The following is a 17,893-nucleotide window of genomic DNA, read 5'->3' on the forward strand; positions in this document are numbered from 1 at the left end:
AAAAATTTTGGCTCTAGCACCACTGTTGAAAAAGTTATGCCCCTTTTTTCAACAATTTCCTCAGAGGAAAAGTAGTTTTCCTCAAGGGAAATCAAATTTCCCTAAAGGAAAAAGATTTTTCCTCAAGGGAAATTGTATTTTCCTCAAGGGAAAAAGATTTCCCTTAGGGAATTTGCTGCATTAATATTTCCTTTGAGGAAATTCTATTTCCTCTGAGGAAATTTGTGGCTTCAAATTTTCCTTTGAGGAAACTCTATTTCCTGTGAGGAAATTTGCGGCTTCAAATTTTCCTGTGAGGAAATACTTTTTCCCCTGAGGAAATTTGCAGCTTCAAATTTTCCTTTGAGGAAATACTTTTTCCTGTGAGGAAATTTTGTCAACTGCAATTTCCTTTCAGGAAATTTTTAACAAACACTTTTCCTTCAGGGAAAATTCAATGCCACAAATTTCCTCCAAGGAAAACATTTTTCTCCAAATTTCCTCTAAGGAAATTTCTGTACATCAACTTTCCCTGTAGGAAATGTTTTCCCCTATTTTTACTCATTGTAAATTTCTTCACTATACAAACAGTATGAACATAATTTTTACAAGACTTAATAAATGATACAAATGATATTTTAAACTTTAATAAATTTTTGACTCAAAATTACCATGACATACAAAAACAATACAGTGAGTATGACTGTTTAGGTCAAGGTATTGTACATACTTTATATGACTTTAACTTTGATTTATAAAATATTTTTTGTAGCAAAGTATTCTGTTTTCTTTGTTATTGTTTCAATTGTATACATTAATACGCAACCAATTTGAATGTCATACCATTTGTGGTGTTCTGAAGAATGCGTTCATATTTGCAAATTAAATAATAAAATAAACACTTTTCTTGTAAATTTTAATTTTCCTCTGTTTCAGCTTCTGTGTACAGTTATTCAATCCACTACATAAAAGTTCAATGTATAAATTATTCCGTTCACTAAACAATTTCCTTCAATTCTTGGATAAAACATTTTTGCAATCTGTTCTTCGAAGATCTTCTTCAGTATATTTGATATGAGGGAGCGATGTAAATGAGTGGATAAAGCTGGTGTTCCTTTCAACAACAAAATACTATTTTTTTCTTCATTTCTCCCTTCTTTCGACGAATATATATAATACGTTGTTGCATTTATACAATTGTGTTTTTCTGCATCTATGATAGAACTCCATTTTGTTTATAGCCATTATCATGTGATTATGATAAAATTTCCTATTTCTTTTTTTGCAGGAAAACACACATTCCATTTCACATTAATCCAATTAGCGCACCATGTAGATAGATATCAACTTTCAGTTTCCTCTTCAGTATTGACCTATTGATCACGAAAACCAAGATGTCTGATCACCTATAAATACACAAAATAAACAAATAAAATGTTATAAATGGAGAGAGAAACAGCAATAAAAAAGCTTATTTTGTCATGTTTATGATCATTTTAAGAATATTTCCTTTCTAACTAGTGAGTTCTTTTAATTCCGTGCTTTTTGTCTATGTGTTTTTATATTAGTTGATTTTGTGCATTTTATCAATCTTTCGAGTTGAGGCAATTGCAACGGTTATTTTACAGTTTGTTCTTTATATGTTGAGCTGTTAAACCACTGTCCAAAGTTAAGGTAGGGTTGAGTGCTCACAAACCTGATTTTTTTATTACATGTATTAGTTTTTATTGATTTTTAACTAGCTGTCAGTAACTGTGAGTACTTACAGATCTTTGTGTCTTTTCGATTAAGGGAAAGGTATAAATTTCCTGCTTAGTTCGGACTGTTTATTTTTTTGCAGGAAATCTACCGGTATGTCATTTGTTGTCTGGTGAAGAGTTGTCTTATTGGCAATCATGCCATATCTTCTTATTTTTATATAACCTTGCCATATTCTGATTGTGCCTGTCCCAAGTTCGGAGCCTGTAGTTTAGTCTGACACTAAAATTTAGTGGTTGTTGTTGTTTCATATCTGTCATATTTATTTTTTTTAATTTGTTTTGTAATAAACTAGGCAATAAGTTCTACAGTTGGGATTATTTCAATTTTTCATCTGAGGGCCTTTTATAGCTGACTACTTTGACAATAGGGCATGGATTTTCTCATTATTGAAGGCCGTCACTGGCCTATAATTGCTTTGTTAGAGCCATGATCAATAGTTATCATATTTAATATACCACATCTTTTTATTTTTATAATAATCATGATAATCATCTTTCAAGGGCAATAACTTTTATAAAAGTGGCCTTATGCGTCTTATCGAGCATCACTGATGAATGTTTTGTAGACGAAACGCGCGTCTGGCGTAAATACAAAATTTAATCCTGGTATCTATGATGAGTTTACTTACCATTTAGGTTTTGTTGACTTCTGCAAATTTGAAATTGCCTATCATTTCTGCTGTTTATAATTTCTCTGTATCTTCTATAGTTCTTGTCCTACACATAAAAAGAGTAAAAATTATAATTTAATGACATCTTGCATCAATAATTATTTTGCTGTTTTATGTATATATCAATGCCTGTTTAATAAAAAGCTTTACCATGAGTGCTTGATAAGCTTGTTGCCCTTTTAGCTTGGGTTTATGCTTTAAATGAATTTTAATGATCAACTACATTATAGAAAAACTGTGAGCACTGCGTAACTAAGACCCCCCCCCCAAAAAAAAAACAGGCTCTAAAGAGCCTGTGTCCCTCACCTGACTCTATTTGGGTTTTTGAAATCATATAAAAAAGATAAAAATCATAACAGATACTTTAATAATAATTGAGGCCATATTTGGTTTAATATTGTCCTACTTCGCTGGCGGCCATCTTGGATGATGAATCAGCTACAGAGTAACAACACTTGGTCCACACCTCATAAGGAACATTCATGTCATGTTTGGTTTTATTCCATTCAGTGGTTCTCTAAAAGAAGACATTTGTATGTATTTCCTATAGGGTCCTATGTTAAACTAAGTCCCCCGCTGCCGACCATCTTGGATGATAGATCGGCAACAAAGTAACAACTCTTGGTCAGCACTTCATAAGGAACATTCATGCCATGTTTGATTCCATTCCATTTAGTGGTTCTCTAGAAGAAGTTCAAAATGTAAAAAGTTAACAACGGCAACGGACGACACCGGACGACAGTGATGAGAAAAGCTCACTTAGCCTTTCGTGTCCAGGTGAGCTAAAAAAAGGACATGCACACAGAGTGGTATTCATTGAAACAAAACATGAAAATAATTTGGCTCCATTTAGGAATATCGCAAGTGTATATAAGTTTAAGGCCGTGATTTTTGAACAAATACAATTCTAAAACCTTCCAAAGTGTGAAAATGGACGATTTTAAACAATTTTCCAACAACTAAAATTCCATAACTTTGCATCTTATATAAAAAATAAATAGGGGATGATACTCCGACTTGCATATCATATAAAGTTATAAAGGAAGATAACTGAAGAATGGTAAAATTTATACTACTAAAATTTGAACTTGATCTGATTTTGTGGTAAAAAGTATTGCGTTAAAGTTTAATAAAATTTGGTTGAGGCAAACTTAATTTAGAGGGCGGCTGCTGCAGTCATGCTTCAGTGATTCCCTATATAATCAACCAAATTTTTCCCACAAAAGGGGGGGCCTGGGCCCCCCAGGCCCCCCCCCCCCCCTGGATCCGCCTATGTTGTGTGCAAATTTCATAACATTTGGTTGAGGCAAACTAAAGTTAAAGTTAGAGAGCGGGAAACCAAAAATTCAGCAATTTTTCCATTTGTAAAGGGGCATAACTCTAGAACGGTAACACTGACACCACCAAAATTCACACTTGATCTGAGTATTGTGGTAATAAGCTTTTGTAAAAGTTTTATAACATTTGGTTGAGGCAAACTAAATTAGAGAACAAAAACCAATGACTTTGGGACAGACGGACAGACGGTCAAGGGTTGACCCACTATGGGTCATAAAAATGAAAAGGGAGTTTATGTCAATATATAAAATCAATTCACCAAAGTTTCATATAAATTGGTGAAAGCATTCTTGAGACTATCCAAAGTCCCAATATACAACAAAAACTTAAATCAGAATTTTTTTAAAAATTGAAAGGGAAATTATCATGATTATGTTAATTGGCAATATTAATAAATGCATGCAATAATTTCTGAAATTTACAGTATATAGGCTTTTAACCCCACCATATTTTTGCACCTGTCCCAAGTCAGGAGCCTATAGCATTTGTCAGTTTTGTATGATTTTTAATTTTAGTTGCTTTTATATATTTGGGAGTTTAGTATGACGTCCATTATCACTGAACTAGTATACATTTTTGTTAAGGAGCCAGCTGAAGCACGCCTCAGGTTGTGGGATTTTCTCGCTGCATTGAAGTCATATTGGTGACCTTCGACTGTTATCTGCTCTTTGGGCGGGTTGTTGTCTCTCTGACACATTCCCCATTTCTATTTTCAATTTTATTTTAAATTCTATTATAAATGTTAGGCTTCTTGTTGATTTGTTTTACATTTGTCATTTCGAGGCCTTTTATTATATTTACAGCTTTCTATATGCATAGGTGCTTGTGGACAGGATCCTGTTTTGAGCCCCCCATAGTCCCTCCCCCTTATTATCATAAATCTTAGATTTTTCAATATATATCACTTATTTGTACCATATATATACTAATATTTTTACTCTTAATATGCATGTTTACTATCAACGTGAATCTCGACTCCTGTCCTCAAGACGGTGACCTATGTCTATATGGTGTGAATTTTGCTCATTGTTGATGGTCGTACAGTTATCTATAGCTCAGCGAAGCAACATCACAACCGTTTCCAAGTTTGTGAAGTCAGAGGACTATATTCATCTTTCCAACTTTTTGATCATTTGTTGATTTTTACTTTTTGATCATTTGTTGATTTTTATGAATATGTGCCATTCCAATATGAAATAGCAATATCATTTCAGGTTAGATATACTGTTCCCAGATCATGTATATATTAAAAAAACCTTTATAAAACTAGGATACTCATTTGGGGAACTAATGATTTGTTGGGTTTTCCCTAGTCCAAATAATTATGACGTCTGGCAAGGCTATTTTAATTTTTTTCTGGGACGCCTAAATAGCCTTGCAAGACGTCATAATTATTTGGACTATAGGTTTTCCCCACCATAGACATCGTCCTGTGGAAGAAACGAGTTTGGCGCATTAACAAAAAGATCATGTCCGTAGTGACAAGTTTATGTGTGTGCTTACCAATATTTGAATTTTATAAGCCTTCTTTTTGAATATTTTTTCATTTTTTGGTACAAAACTGACGTCGAGAGCTGTTGTTGTTGTGCTGTTTATTTTTTACAAAAGCGATCAAGTAATGCAGGGGAAGGAAACTTGCTTAAAAGACCAAAATGAGCCGCAACTAATAGGTACATAAATATTTTACTATGCAGTCAGTATCCCGATATGCATGTATATACTCTTAGACTCATTTCACAGAAAAATCGTACAAATGAAAATACTCGTTAGTCATGAACATTTTAGATCACTTAAAATATAGATTTTATAACTCAAATTACGAAAGATGCCAATTTGTCAAATGAGCCCCTGTAACCAGGTGCTGCATTTTCTAGCACGCGTCAAAAAACAGTTAAAAGTGCCGGGATCTGACAGAGCCTTCAAGAGCTATTTCTGTTACTGTGAGTTTATTATATATTTATCACAAAAAGCAAATGCTAATTTCTTTTCTTTTAATATGAAGCCTCCACCCATCCGCCAGCTTATCTGATTAATTTACGATCACTCTGAGTAAAGAAAGTAAGTCACAATTGCTTATATCAGGTATTTTAATTCTGGTTGATAGTTGTCTCATCACCAATCATACTATATCTCCTTATTTTTTTTTTACAATAAAGCTATATTTAGATGCGGTATAGTGATGAATGTGTTAACATGCAGCATGCTTGTAAATAATTGTTAAAATACAGCACAAAAGATGCATAATATATCAAACGCCATGTCAAAAACTTAAAAAAAAAAAAAAAAACCGACCAAATGACAAATAGTCTATACAAACAAACTATAGCATACCAAAATATATAATTTGTAAAGACTTGCATGCAACTAGGCCTATACAGTAGCTCTTATTCTTATAGATCTCATAACATTACGATTAAAAGTCAGATTATGTGTGTGCAAGTTCATTAGAAAATTCAACGAGACACGTCCTAATCAGGTAAAATCCAAAATAACAATTTACAAATTCAGATCTACTGCCTGTTGTATATTGCTAACATGATTGTATATTGCCAAACGAATAGATATGTTTGGTACGTGATAGCGGCTTCGAAGCGGAGACAAAAAGACCAAGATAAATGAAAGTGTAGAATTTTGTTGTTGAGAATTTTTTTTTAAAGAACTAGATTCATATCTCAGAATTTGAATATAGTATCTCGTTTTCTTTAGATAAATTGTTAGCTTTTACTGGCTATAATAATTACTCCCTTATAAGTATTCGCAAAACATGAAGTTAATGATCAATGAATATGAAAACACTTTATAAAGTATAAATATTGGTAAACGGACAGCAAGTCATAGGACTATTATAGTTCGAATAAATTAGTTTACAATAACTGTTGAAAGGTTATGAGAGAAAAATCTGGATGAATTTATTTTTATTAGAATGATTTATTTTACAGTAAAGGCTTCATATTTTTAATCAGTTATTTGTAAAAGAAAGGTGACATGTTTAACACCATGGAGCCAGTAAATTGACAAACTACCATGATGGATTTTTTTCTTTACAATCATTGATCGTTATTAATATTTAAGAATAACTTTTGTTTACAAATTCGTTTTCATAAATAATGGTTCAAGAAAAAAAAACTTTTTGAAAATTAGTCTGTTAGTTTCCAAAGAAAAAAAATATCTTAAAAACTGAACTGTGAGTTTTCAATCGTTACGTTTTGTTATGCTTTTTTAGTGTTAATCTCAGCAAAGACAAATTTGGTGATAAAAATCGATTTGTTGGTCTTTCGTAAAATTAAAAAAAAAAAACATACGTCATAATGTAATCTTATAAAAAAAAGGGGGGGGGGCGATGGAAGAAATTCAATATTGATCCTTCAAGGGACAAGTGAACGTGGGATATATTCATTCCCTACTGTAAAATATTGAGTTTTTGGTTGATTAATGTCGGGTGTGTCTTACGTACCGAATAATGTATGATAGGTACATGTAGGTCTTGTAATTGAGACCGCCCGTGATACGGTTGGAAAATTTCGACTGCCAACGAAAAAGGAGGGACAGAAAATTGGCCTAATACCAGGCTACTTACAGTCCACTCGAAGAGTTGTTGCAAGGATTCAACGTCCCCATTCGGACGTGGCTGAGCACAGCCCAATGGACGTTCCACTATCATTACTGCTAAGGATTTATTGCCGGTCAGAAGAAGACCTGTAACGACGCTATTTCTATAGTTACTCTAGTTCGCTAACGAATTCGCTTCTCGTTCCATTGAATATAAAGGAAAGAGTTATCTAATATATATATATATATATATTTTTTTTTCTTGAACTACTGTAAATAAAGTAGTTCATTTTTAAATGTATTCTATAAAGGTTAAGAAAACAATAAGTTTAAATGGCTGGTACATACATGGCTGCAGGGCTAATACCAAAAAGGTATATAAAAGCCAATTTCCCGTTTATTTTTTTCGTTGTTTGGTTCACATGTTCAAATTTAATAATTAATTGATATCCGAAATCCTTGTTAATATATTTACTTCGGTAGAAAAGAAAGTTAATCTTCTCATCTGGACTTTAATCTGCATATCTATTATCTATTTTGGGATTGAAAAAAATTATCTTTAAAAAAATGCGGTTTCGAGCCTATTTCTTCATTTTAATTTGGTTACACGTTCAGCAATAACTGATAAAAATATGATATATTACCAATGATAAGGTCATATATTTGAAGCTGTTCAAAATTTTGTACATTATAGGTACGTGTATCAGATCGGACTTTTTTTTTTTAATTGTTCTTTATAAATAATCTTACTATCTTACTATAAGTTATCTCAGGTCTAAACAAAATGTTACTATGAGTGTTCTAATGAGTTTTGTTTGATAATTTTGTGTTTAATTCAGTTAAAAGTTTGTTTTTTTTTACACGAGAAGGTCTGCTAAAAAGTTTATGATGATCTCTTTTTTTCCAGAATAACAAACGGATACTAGGTGGGCTTTCCTCTGTTCCGATGAAGGCAGTGCACGTCTTCCATTTAAAAGATTATATCGTAGTTTTGCAACAGACGGCGGCACATCGGGCATTGACTTACCATTTTATAATTTGTAACAATTATGATTAACCATATACTTATGATTGATAACAAAATCATTTTTTGTACTTCTTTATATAAGATGATCGAGATTTGAGAATGATATGAAAATAATAAAATATATATTACAAAAAAAAAGTTATCTCAGGTCTAGTTATCTAGTATGAAATATATCCACTGGAAAGAAGCCCTTTAAAACACAAATCCCCGTTTACTCATTGCGAAGTTTATTTGCTAGAGTTTTTTTTAATTTTCTTTTTTTAATGATTTTATAATTTTATCTTTTTTGTGAAAATTTTGAGTGGTTGAACATGAAATGGACACCGATGCTACAAAGAAAATTTGTTTAATGTCATCTGTTGCAATATATACTAAGTATTACACGTGGACAGGATGTTCCCCAGAAAATTAAGGTATTCAAAATAAGTTATACACACCCCAAGGGTACACGCCACTGTCATATGGAAAATTACTGGGTCACCAGTAAACTGGTAATCAGCCATGCAACTAATCAGTTGATTGACCATGCCACTACAATTTAAAAAGTTTGTCGTTAGATCAAAATGAAATATTTATTTTAATTTAAAATTGAAGAACTAAAAGGATTTATCATAATTATGAAGGGAAATAATTCAACAAAATCGGATTATTTCCCAAAAGATTAAATTTAAAAAAAAAAATTTCCGGGGAAAATAGAAAACTGTATATATAAAGGGTCCCATCAAGGATTTTATACATGTTATAGAAATCCTTGGTCTCATGAAATGGATCTCAAACAGACATGCATAATCAAAATTTATACATTTATTGATTCTATGCATGATTTCTTGAGAAATCAGGAGCGAAATATAACAAATATTTAGTTTTGATATTAAATTAAATTTACCTTTCCTCGCTATAATTCATTTGACATAACATTGAGGGATTTAAGGGTTTGTCCGTACAACGTGTTTGTCATTAGTATTTCACATGACTTATTGTTTTCGCGGTTCGCCTTGAAGCTCATTATTCAGACTGTTTCAGACAAGATGATGAAAATAACGTGCAAGGCACTTTTTTCGATCATCGTGAAGTGCACTCTCCCCCTCTTCAAGAATTGTATATTTATAAATCCTCGTCCTTTTTAAAATTACCACACTCTTTGTGATTACTGTTATGCTATTATGCTAACAGTAACCCGAGACTTGATTTACATGTAATTTATATCAGGGGCGATTCCAGCCAGAATAAAGGGGGTCCAAATATATGTCTCCATTAAATGCATTGATCGTTCACAAAAAGGGGAGTCAAAACCCCGGATCCCATCCCCCTTCGATCCGCCACTGATTGTGAATATAAATATAATTGTTACTTAAAAGTCATAGACCTGTACTAGCTCCGAGCACCTGTTTTGGGATATATACCACAGGCACTTGTTTCTATCCATGGGAAGCCCCACTATCAATGTATCGTAAATATACGTTGATAGTGGGGCTTCCCATGGATAGAAACAAGTGCCTGTGATATATACAGCTAATTAACCGTAAATAACTGCGAGATAATGAATAACAAGTTGATAATTGTCTATTCTCTGCTAATTAATGTACCTGCAATCAGAGACATATATACACATGTGTGTATATATATGTCTCTGCTGCAATTCACCCTGATTCATTTGTGAGACCACCGACACTAATAATATTACCTCAAAGTTAGAGGTTCTCCGTTACTGGGAACTTCATATCGGATCCGATCAATTTATTGGTTCCATTCCCCCTAGTAATAATGATCCATTTGCAGTGACGATGACAATCTAAAAGGTATACTCATTACTGTTGATTTTGCACGATAACGTACATGTTATGTCAACTCACTTCTCCTTCCTACGGCGTCAGAGAGAAAAAAAAGCCTTGCAATGCGTCATAATTATTTGGACTACTTCCATATGACTTTAAAACACATGCAGGCACTTGTTTCTATCCATGGGAAGCCCCACTATCAACGTATATTTACGTTGATAGTGGGGCTTCCCTTGATAGAAACAAGTGCTTGTGTGTGAACCATGTATTACTTCAAAATTTATCTATTTATATTTTTTATGCATAAAAAGTAAGTACAAAGAAGTAGGGGGATGAAATTATTTTATTTTAGTTAATCACTCATACTTCTTGTATGATGTCACCTTAGCTTAGCCTACAAATTACCAAAAAGAAACATATTTTTATTTCCTCTAGCTTATGTGTATGCCTTTTCATATACATGTAAAAATGTGTTACTGCCTATATTGACCTTAAATGTTATTCAGTCTTGCATGGCCTAATGGGACCTTGTTCTACTCATGTGGTATGCTATAAGCAGATAAGTCACTTTCTTTCCTTTTGAAATACAAATAATTTTTTAAATATACATGAAGAATTTTTATATAAGCTTCCTCCCCCATGAAACTAGGTAAACTGTCTTATAATTCCCTTATCTTAGTTCATGCCAAGTTTGATTAAAATTAGTATTTCTTACAGTAACTCTATTAGGTCTCTAGTGTGGATAGTGTATAACTTGCAAATTATTTTCATACTCCTTTCAAATTTATTGCTTTAAATATTACAGATGAAATTACATTGGAAAAAAATGTGGCAATTTTTTTTTAGGTTAAGGATGTTCGCTCCTCTTGATTTTGAATTTTTACCAGATATTCGGAATCCTCTGGTTTTATCCATGCAGTGCCATTAAAAAATTTTGGCCGCAAACCCCTACTTTTCTTTTCATTTTTTTATTACAGTTTAAAAAGCCATATTTGAAAATCTTATAAAATCCTTGTTATTTTTCCATAGCTTTTGAAAGAAAAAGGTGGCAGTGTTAAGTTTATGAAAAATCTAGAGAGAATCACTTCCCGCCAAATTTTTAATGGCTTATATCTTAAAAACAAGCACACGGACCCTTCATTTTTTCTGTTTTTTTAGTTCCTTTATTCATATACTTTCAATTTATAACAGTCTTTTAAAAAGCTAACTTTTTAGAACCTTTATATTTTAGAAAGTGGAAGACCTGGATGCTTCATACTTTGTATATATAGATGCCTCATGTTACGAAGTTTCCGTCAGTCACATGTCCAATGTCCTTGACCTCATTTTCATGGTTCGTTGACTACTTGAAAAAAAAGTTAAGATTTTTTGTAATGTTAAATTCTCTCTTATTATAAGTAATAGGATAACTATATTTGGTATGTGCGTACCTTGCAAGGTCCTCATGCCTGTCAGACAGTTTTCACTAGACCTCGACCTCATTTCATGGATCAGTGAACAAGGTTAAGTTTTGGTGGTCAAGGCCGTATCTCAGATACTATAAGCAATAGGTCTAGTATATTCGGTGTATGGAAGGACTGTAAGGTGTACATGTCCAACTGGCAGGTGTCATCTGACCTTGACCTCATTTTCATGGTTCAGTGGTTATAGTTAAGTTTTTGTGTTTTGGTCTATTTTTCTTATACTGTATGCAATAGGTCTACTATATTTGGTGTATGGAATGATTGTAAGGTGTACATGTCTAGCTGGCAGGTTTCATCTGACCTTGACCTCATTTTCATGGTTCAGTGGTCAAAGTTAAGTTTTTGAGTTTTGGTCTTTTTTTCTAATACTATATGCAATAAGTCAACTATATTTGGTGTATGGAAATATTTTATGATCTTTATGTCGGTCGCGCAGGTTTTATTTGACCTTGACCTCATTTTCACGGTTCATTGCTCAGTGTTAAGTTTTTGTGTTATGGTCTGTTTTTCTTAAACTATAAGCAATAGGTCAACTATATTTGTTGTATGGAAGAATTGTTAGCTGTACATGTCTGCCTGGCATGGTTCATCTGACCTTGACCTCATTTTCATGGTTCATTGGTCAATGTTTAGTTTTTTGGTTAATGTTAAGTTTATGTGACAGTTGTAATAAAGCTGCATATTTAAGACTATCAACATAATATCAATGATTAATAAAGAAGGCGAGACATTTCAGTGTGTGCACTCTTGTTGTAACTTCCAGACATAACTTGTGTGTTAGTGTATGGATCTCTCTGACATTGTACCACAAGGTTCCATATCACAAAGGGAATGCTGGGATTGATATTGGGGGTAATTGCCTCAAAATTTTAGGAATTAGGGGCTAAAAAAGGGGCAAAAAACAAGCATTTTTCTAGTTTCATGACAATAACTTGTGTGTAAGTGTATGGATCTTTCTGAAATTGTACTACAAGGTTCCATATCACAAAGGGAAAGCTTGAATTGAGTTTGGGGGTAATTGCCCCAAATGTTTAGGAATTTGGGGCCAAAAAGGGGCCAAAAAACAAGCAGTTTATTCTAGTTCCCAGACAATAACTTGTGTTCAAGTGTATGGATCTCTCTGAAATTGTACTGCAAGGTACCATACCACAAAGGGAAGGCTGGGATTGAGTTTGGGGGTGATGAATCTTAAGGGGGTTAAAACAATTGGGGGGGGGGATTTTTTTTCCTTTTTTTCCTTTTGTTCCTTTTGTTTTCTTTAAAATTTTCCATTTTAAGGTAGATAGGGTGTCTTCCTCCATCTTGGATTTTGAAATACCAGAAAACAATCGGTCTAGATCTTTAATAAAAGGTGCAAATTTTGAGAGCATTAGGTAATTCATGTGTAAGAAGTTTCATTTCAATATACAAAATGACATATTTTATCATATTTATGGTTGTATTTTACAAAAAAACAGAATACTGTTGTTTGATTCTATTTTTTCCAACTTTGCCACATAAGGGGAGGCAACTCAAATGTAAGGGCAGATAATTCAGATAAAGTTACTTTTACAATAGAATGTGTTAGGAATTTACCTATTTTATTATGTAGCAAGAAAACGGGTCCCGTGACCCCGTTTTTTCTTTTTCTTATCTGAAAGCATACTATTAAAGCTATCTTCTCATATTTTATCTCAAAATTCTATGGTGTAGTTTTCGTTTTATGGCAGAAAATTGGATTTTCCATGCATAATCCATACAAAATCTGTCAATTTTGCACAACCTGTAGCGTGAAAATAAGCCCCGTGACCCATTCTTTTTATTATTTTTTTTTAAAAGGATGATATAAACTACATTTTGGCAAATTATTAAAAAATTCTATGGATTATAATTTAGACACCCCATCTACCTTAAATCGGTTATTTCTGATTTATATATAAAAGCAAATAATAATGATATGGTTTGAATAGGTAAATTAGAAATTTTTAAGTTCTTAGACCACATTCATTTTGTGAGCCTCTTGTTTTAATTGCTTCTGTAAGTAATATATTAATTTGAAATTTTGACGACAGACACATACAGATTATACCGTTAACAATATTTCAGAGTTTAATGTTGTCAAGCACACAAATCATAGAAGAATAGTTAATCACGTCATTGTTGTCCATTGAAAAATTAGTATGAACACGATGAAAAAGTACGGGAATGTTTGTTTGTTAAACTATTGACCGTGGTTATGTCTTTGAAACAGTTGACTGGCAAATAGTCTGTGAAATGAAATAGCACAAATATTTCATTCCTTTTTTATATCATGGTATATAGAAAAACACATACTGATGTATAATAATAGAACTTTATAGTCATTAAATTATAGTTTTTACCTTTTTTAAGTTTAGGGCAAGAAATATAGAAAATAAAGAAAAATATAAACAATTACAACTGTACAGTAGAAATGATCGGCAAAACAAGATAAACAGAAGACAACAAGGCCTAAATGGTAAGACCACTTCTATATAATAAAAGTGATTGCCCTTGAATGATGACTATTATAAAAATAAGAAGATGTGGTATGGTAAATGAGTTATCTATCCACCAGAGTTCAATGAAGTGGATGCAATCAATTAAAGACCAATGACGGCTTCTGATAATGAGAAAACCCATACCTTATAAGTCAGCCAATAAAGACCCCAACATGAAAAGATTTAAACAATCCAAATTAGTTCAACGCCAATAACAATTAATAAAAAAAACATGTCTGTGAGCACTCCACCTAACCATAATCTAGGACAGTGGTTCAAATAGCACAACATATGAGCAAACTGTAAAAACTGTTGCAAGTGGCTCAACTCATTATCACTGCAAGGCACTAAAACGACTGATATTAAGTCGTGGACACAAAGCACTGAAATAATAGAACTCATAATCATGATTAGTAAGAATTTCAAATTTAAGTTTCTCAAAATGTTTATATTAAACATGATAAAATAAGCTTATTTCATATTGCTGTTTATTTCTCAATTTATATTTTGTGTATTTATAGGTGAGACTTCTTGGTTTTCATGATCATCAACAGGTCAATACAGAAGAGGAAACTTAAGGTTAATACTTTTCTACATTGTGTGCTAATTGGATTAATGTGAAATGAAATGTGTGCTTACCTGGAAAAAGAAAATAGGAAATATCTACAAAATGGCTGTAAACAAAATGGAGTACAATCATAGATGCACAAGAACACAATTGTGTAATTGCAACAACCTACATATTCACTGAAGGATTATGGAGAAATGTAGAAAAAATAGTATTTTGTTGTCGAAATAACACCTGCTTTATCCATTCATGTACATAGCTCTGTCATATCAAATATACAGAGGCAGATGTTTGAAGAACAAATTTCAAAAATGTATTCTCTACCAATTGAAGGAAGATGTCTGGTGGAAGGAATTATTTATGCACTGAACTGTTATGTAGGGGATTGAATAATTGTACGCAGCAGCTTAAACAGAAGAAAAGTTAAATTAACATGAAAAGTGGTTATTTTATTTAAAATCTGCAAAAATGAGCACAATATTAATAACATCACAAATAGTATGATATTCATAGCGTTTTGCTTATTATTGTATTGTCTCAAACAGCTAACCTATTGTTTTTGTATGTCATGTTACTCATCAGTGAACATTTTATTAAAGTTTTAATTATCTTTTGTATCAATTATTCAGTCTCAGGAAAAATTATATTCATAATGTTTTTACTGTTATGAAATTTTCATAGAGGAAAATTTTAACAACAGAAATTTCCATAGAGGAAATTTGGAGAACAATGTTTTCCTTAGAGGAAATTTTTGGTCTTGAATTTTCCCTCAAGGAAAAGTATTTGTCAAAAATTTCCTCACAGGAAATTGCTGTTGACAAAATTTCCTCACAGGAAAAAGTATTTCCTCAAAGGAAAATTTGAAGCCGCAAATGTCCTCACAGGAAAAAGTATTTCCTCAGAGGAAAATTTGAAACCTCAAATTTCCTCAGAGGAAATAGAATTTCCTCAAAGGAAAATTTGAAGCCGCAAATTTCCTTACAGGAAATAGAATTTCCTCAAAGGAAATATTAATGCAGCAAATTCCCTAAGGGAAATCTTTTTCCCTTGAGGAAAATACAATTTCCCTTGAGGAAAAATCTTTTTCCTTTAGGGAAATTTGATTTCCCTTGAGGAAAACTACTTTTCCTCTGAGGAAATTGTTGAAAAAAGGGGCATAACTTTTTCAACAGTGGTGCTAGAGCCAAAAATTTTAAGGACAAATATCAGGGAACCAATACCAACCAAGTTATCAACTTCATTTTGACTTAACTCCAAAAATTAAGGTGACAACTTTTGCACTCAGCGGAAGTGCAAACTTGTCCCGGAGACTGTTCATACTCGACCTAGTCTGAACCATACTCGACCTAGTCTGAACCATACTCGACCAAGTCTTAACCAACCTAGACCTATTTTTTGTATCTATCTATTGTATTTCATCAATTTAGGAGCTGTTTTTAACAACAACTATTTCCCCTGGCTAGAAATTTGAACAACAATTTGAAATTAAAAATGTATTCAATATAGCATTGAAACCAAAATTTCACAATAAACATAATATAACTTCATCACCATATTCATCAACACTTATATACATACATATATTTCACCTTTAAAATAAAAATAAAACAAGCTGATCAAATAATCTCAAAACTGAATTGTGACTTATATTTTCAATGTTATTCAAATTTTTTTGAATGTTTCAGATATATTTTATGGTTACTGGACAATTTTCACCATTAACTTAAGCCTCGTATATAATGGTGTCAGTTGAGTTTAGTTAATAATGCAGTGAACATTTTTTTTATTAAAATATATATAAAATAGCATATAAAGCAACTTAATAAATTTAAAATATGACACCTTTGTTTTGTTAAACCAAGAATTTAATATAATCCTGATAATAGAACTTCCATAGTAATCCTGTGATAAACTTTTAAAAAAGGAAATGTGTTCCAAAGTTACAGTAAAAATTTATTTCAATTACATTTAAATAATTTTTGTCAAAATTAAAGACATGGCATACAAGAAGCACTTTAATAAGGTTTAATTACCTCAGTACATGTGTGTTTTACAGGTAAAAAGAAAGCCCTATTTTTCTTAAACTCGTGTATTACTTATCTAATGAATTCAAAAGGCCTTGCGATTTAAGTTTCACAAGATGTTGCAATTTTGAATGAATGTTATTTAGAATTTAATACTCTCTGACCAGGTGTGATTTTTTTCATGAGTTTGCCCCAAGCAGGAGGTATTACTTTATACTTCACCACTAATCAGAAGAACAATTTTATTAATTTCTTTAATTTTTATCCCTTTTTGATATATTGTATATAATATATCCCAAATTATAATAAAAGATATATTTCTAAAATAAGGTTAAACAATTTCAGTGATTTTGTTGGCTGTTGTTACCTCATTAAAAAGATAATTATATAACTATTGTACATTTTTTGTATGTAACCATGAAACCTATATATGTAGTTTTTATCTAGAAAAAAAACACATGCAAAACAAGAAGCACCTTAATAAGGTTTAATTACCCTCAGTATATGTGTGATTTTTAGGTAAAAGAAAATCTTTTTTTAACAAAACTCTAAAACTTTAAAAATTTAATATAATTAAATTATTATATAAGATAATTTGATTTAACTATCTCTATTCGATAAATCTGAGAATCATGTAAGAATGTAAAAATCTGTTTTTATAATATATCTGTATTTTATTGTGGCTGTTGTCATGTCAGTTAAAAAGAAATTTATTTTAACAGTTAAAATTTAGAAAAAGTAGAGGTTATTTGGTCAAATATGGTTCAGACTGGTCGAGTATTGTTCAGACCTTTGGTCGAGTATGGTTTAGACTGAAAAAAATAGGTCGAGTACAGGTCGAGAATGAGTTAAGATTGTTTCAGACTGGTCGAGTAATAGTTCAGACTATTTTCAATGGCAAAGATAAGGGTAAAGTACAAATCAGTACAGTCGAGTATGGTTAAGACTAGGGTCGAGTAAAGTCGAGTAAATTTCAGACCAATTCAGACTGGTCGAGTAAAAATCAGTACAGTCGAGTACAGACATAGGCCATTTCAGACTTTTACTGGTTTGTAGTGGTACTTATATATATATGAAATGAAGTGGATGAACGCAGTTATATATATATACCGGTATATATAAACAAGTCTAAATTGAGAACAACGTTCAAACCTATGATTGCGTTGGATAAAAACCGCAATTTTTATACGTGTGCATGCAAAACAAATTTCTTGGTAGAGGGGTCTAAATACAGCACA

General features: G+C 32.0%; 1 protein-coding gene and 2 long non-coding RNA genes across 3 annotated transcripts in view; 2 read left to right on the plus strand and 1 right to left on the minus strand.

Annotated features, from left to right (window-relative positions):
• LOC127707508 (uncharacterized) overlaps positions 1 to 17,893 on the plus strand; it is a 92,787-nt gene that overhangs the window by 4,042 nt on the left and 70,852 nt on the right. The window lies entirely within an intron of this gene.
• On the minus strand, positions 678 to 5,749 carry LOC127707527 (uncharacterized). Its single transcript, XR_007984950.1, has 3 exons — positions 5,252 to 5,749; positions 2,369 to 2,456; positions 678 to 1,385 (listed from the first exon to the last, which is right to left on the minus strand). It is a non-coding gene; the product is annotated as an uncharacterized LOC127707527 (long non-coding RNA).
• On the plus strand, positions 9,964 to 15,241 carry LOC127707523 (uncharacterized). Its single transcript, XR_007984945.1, has 3 exons — positions 9,964 to 10,123; positions 13,936 to 14,041; positions 14,585 to 15,241. It is a non-coding gene; the product is annotated as an uncharacterized LOC127707523 (long non-coding RNA).

This window comes from Mytilus californianus, unplaced genomic scaffold (genome assembly GCF_021869535.1).
Source record: "Mytilus californianus isolate M0D057914Y unplaced genomic scaffold, xbMytCali1.0.p SCAF_7, whole genome shotgun sequence".
Classification (NCBI taxonomy): Eukaryota; Metazoa; Mollusca; class Bivalvia; order Mytilida; family Mytilidae; genus Mytilus; species Mytilus californianus.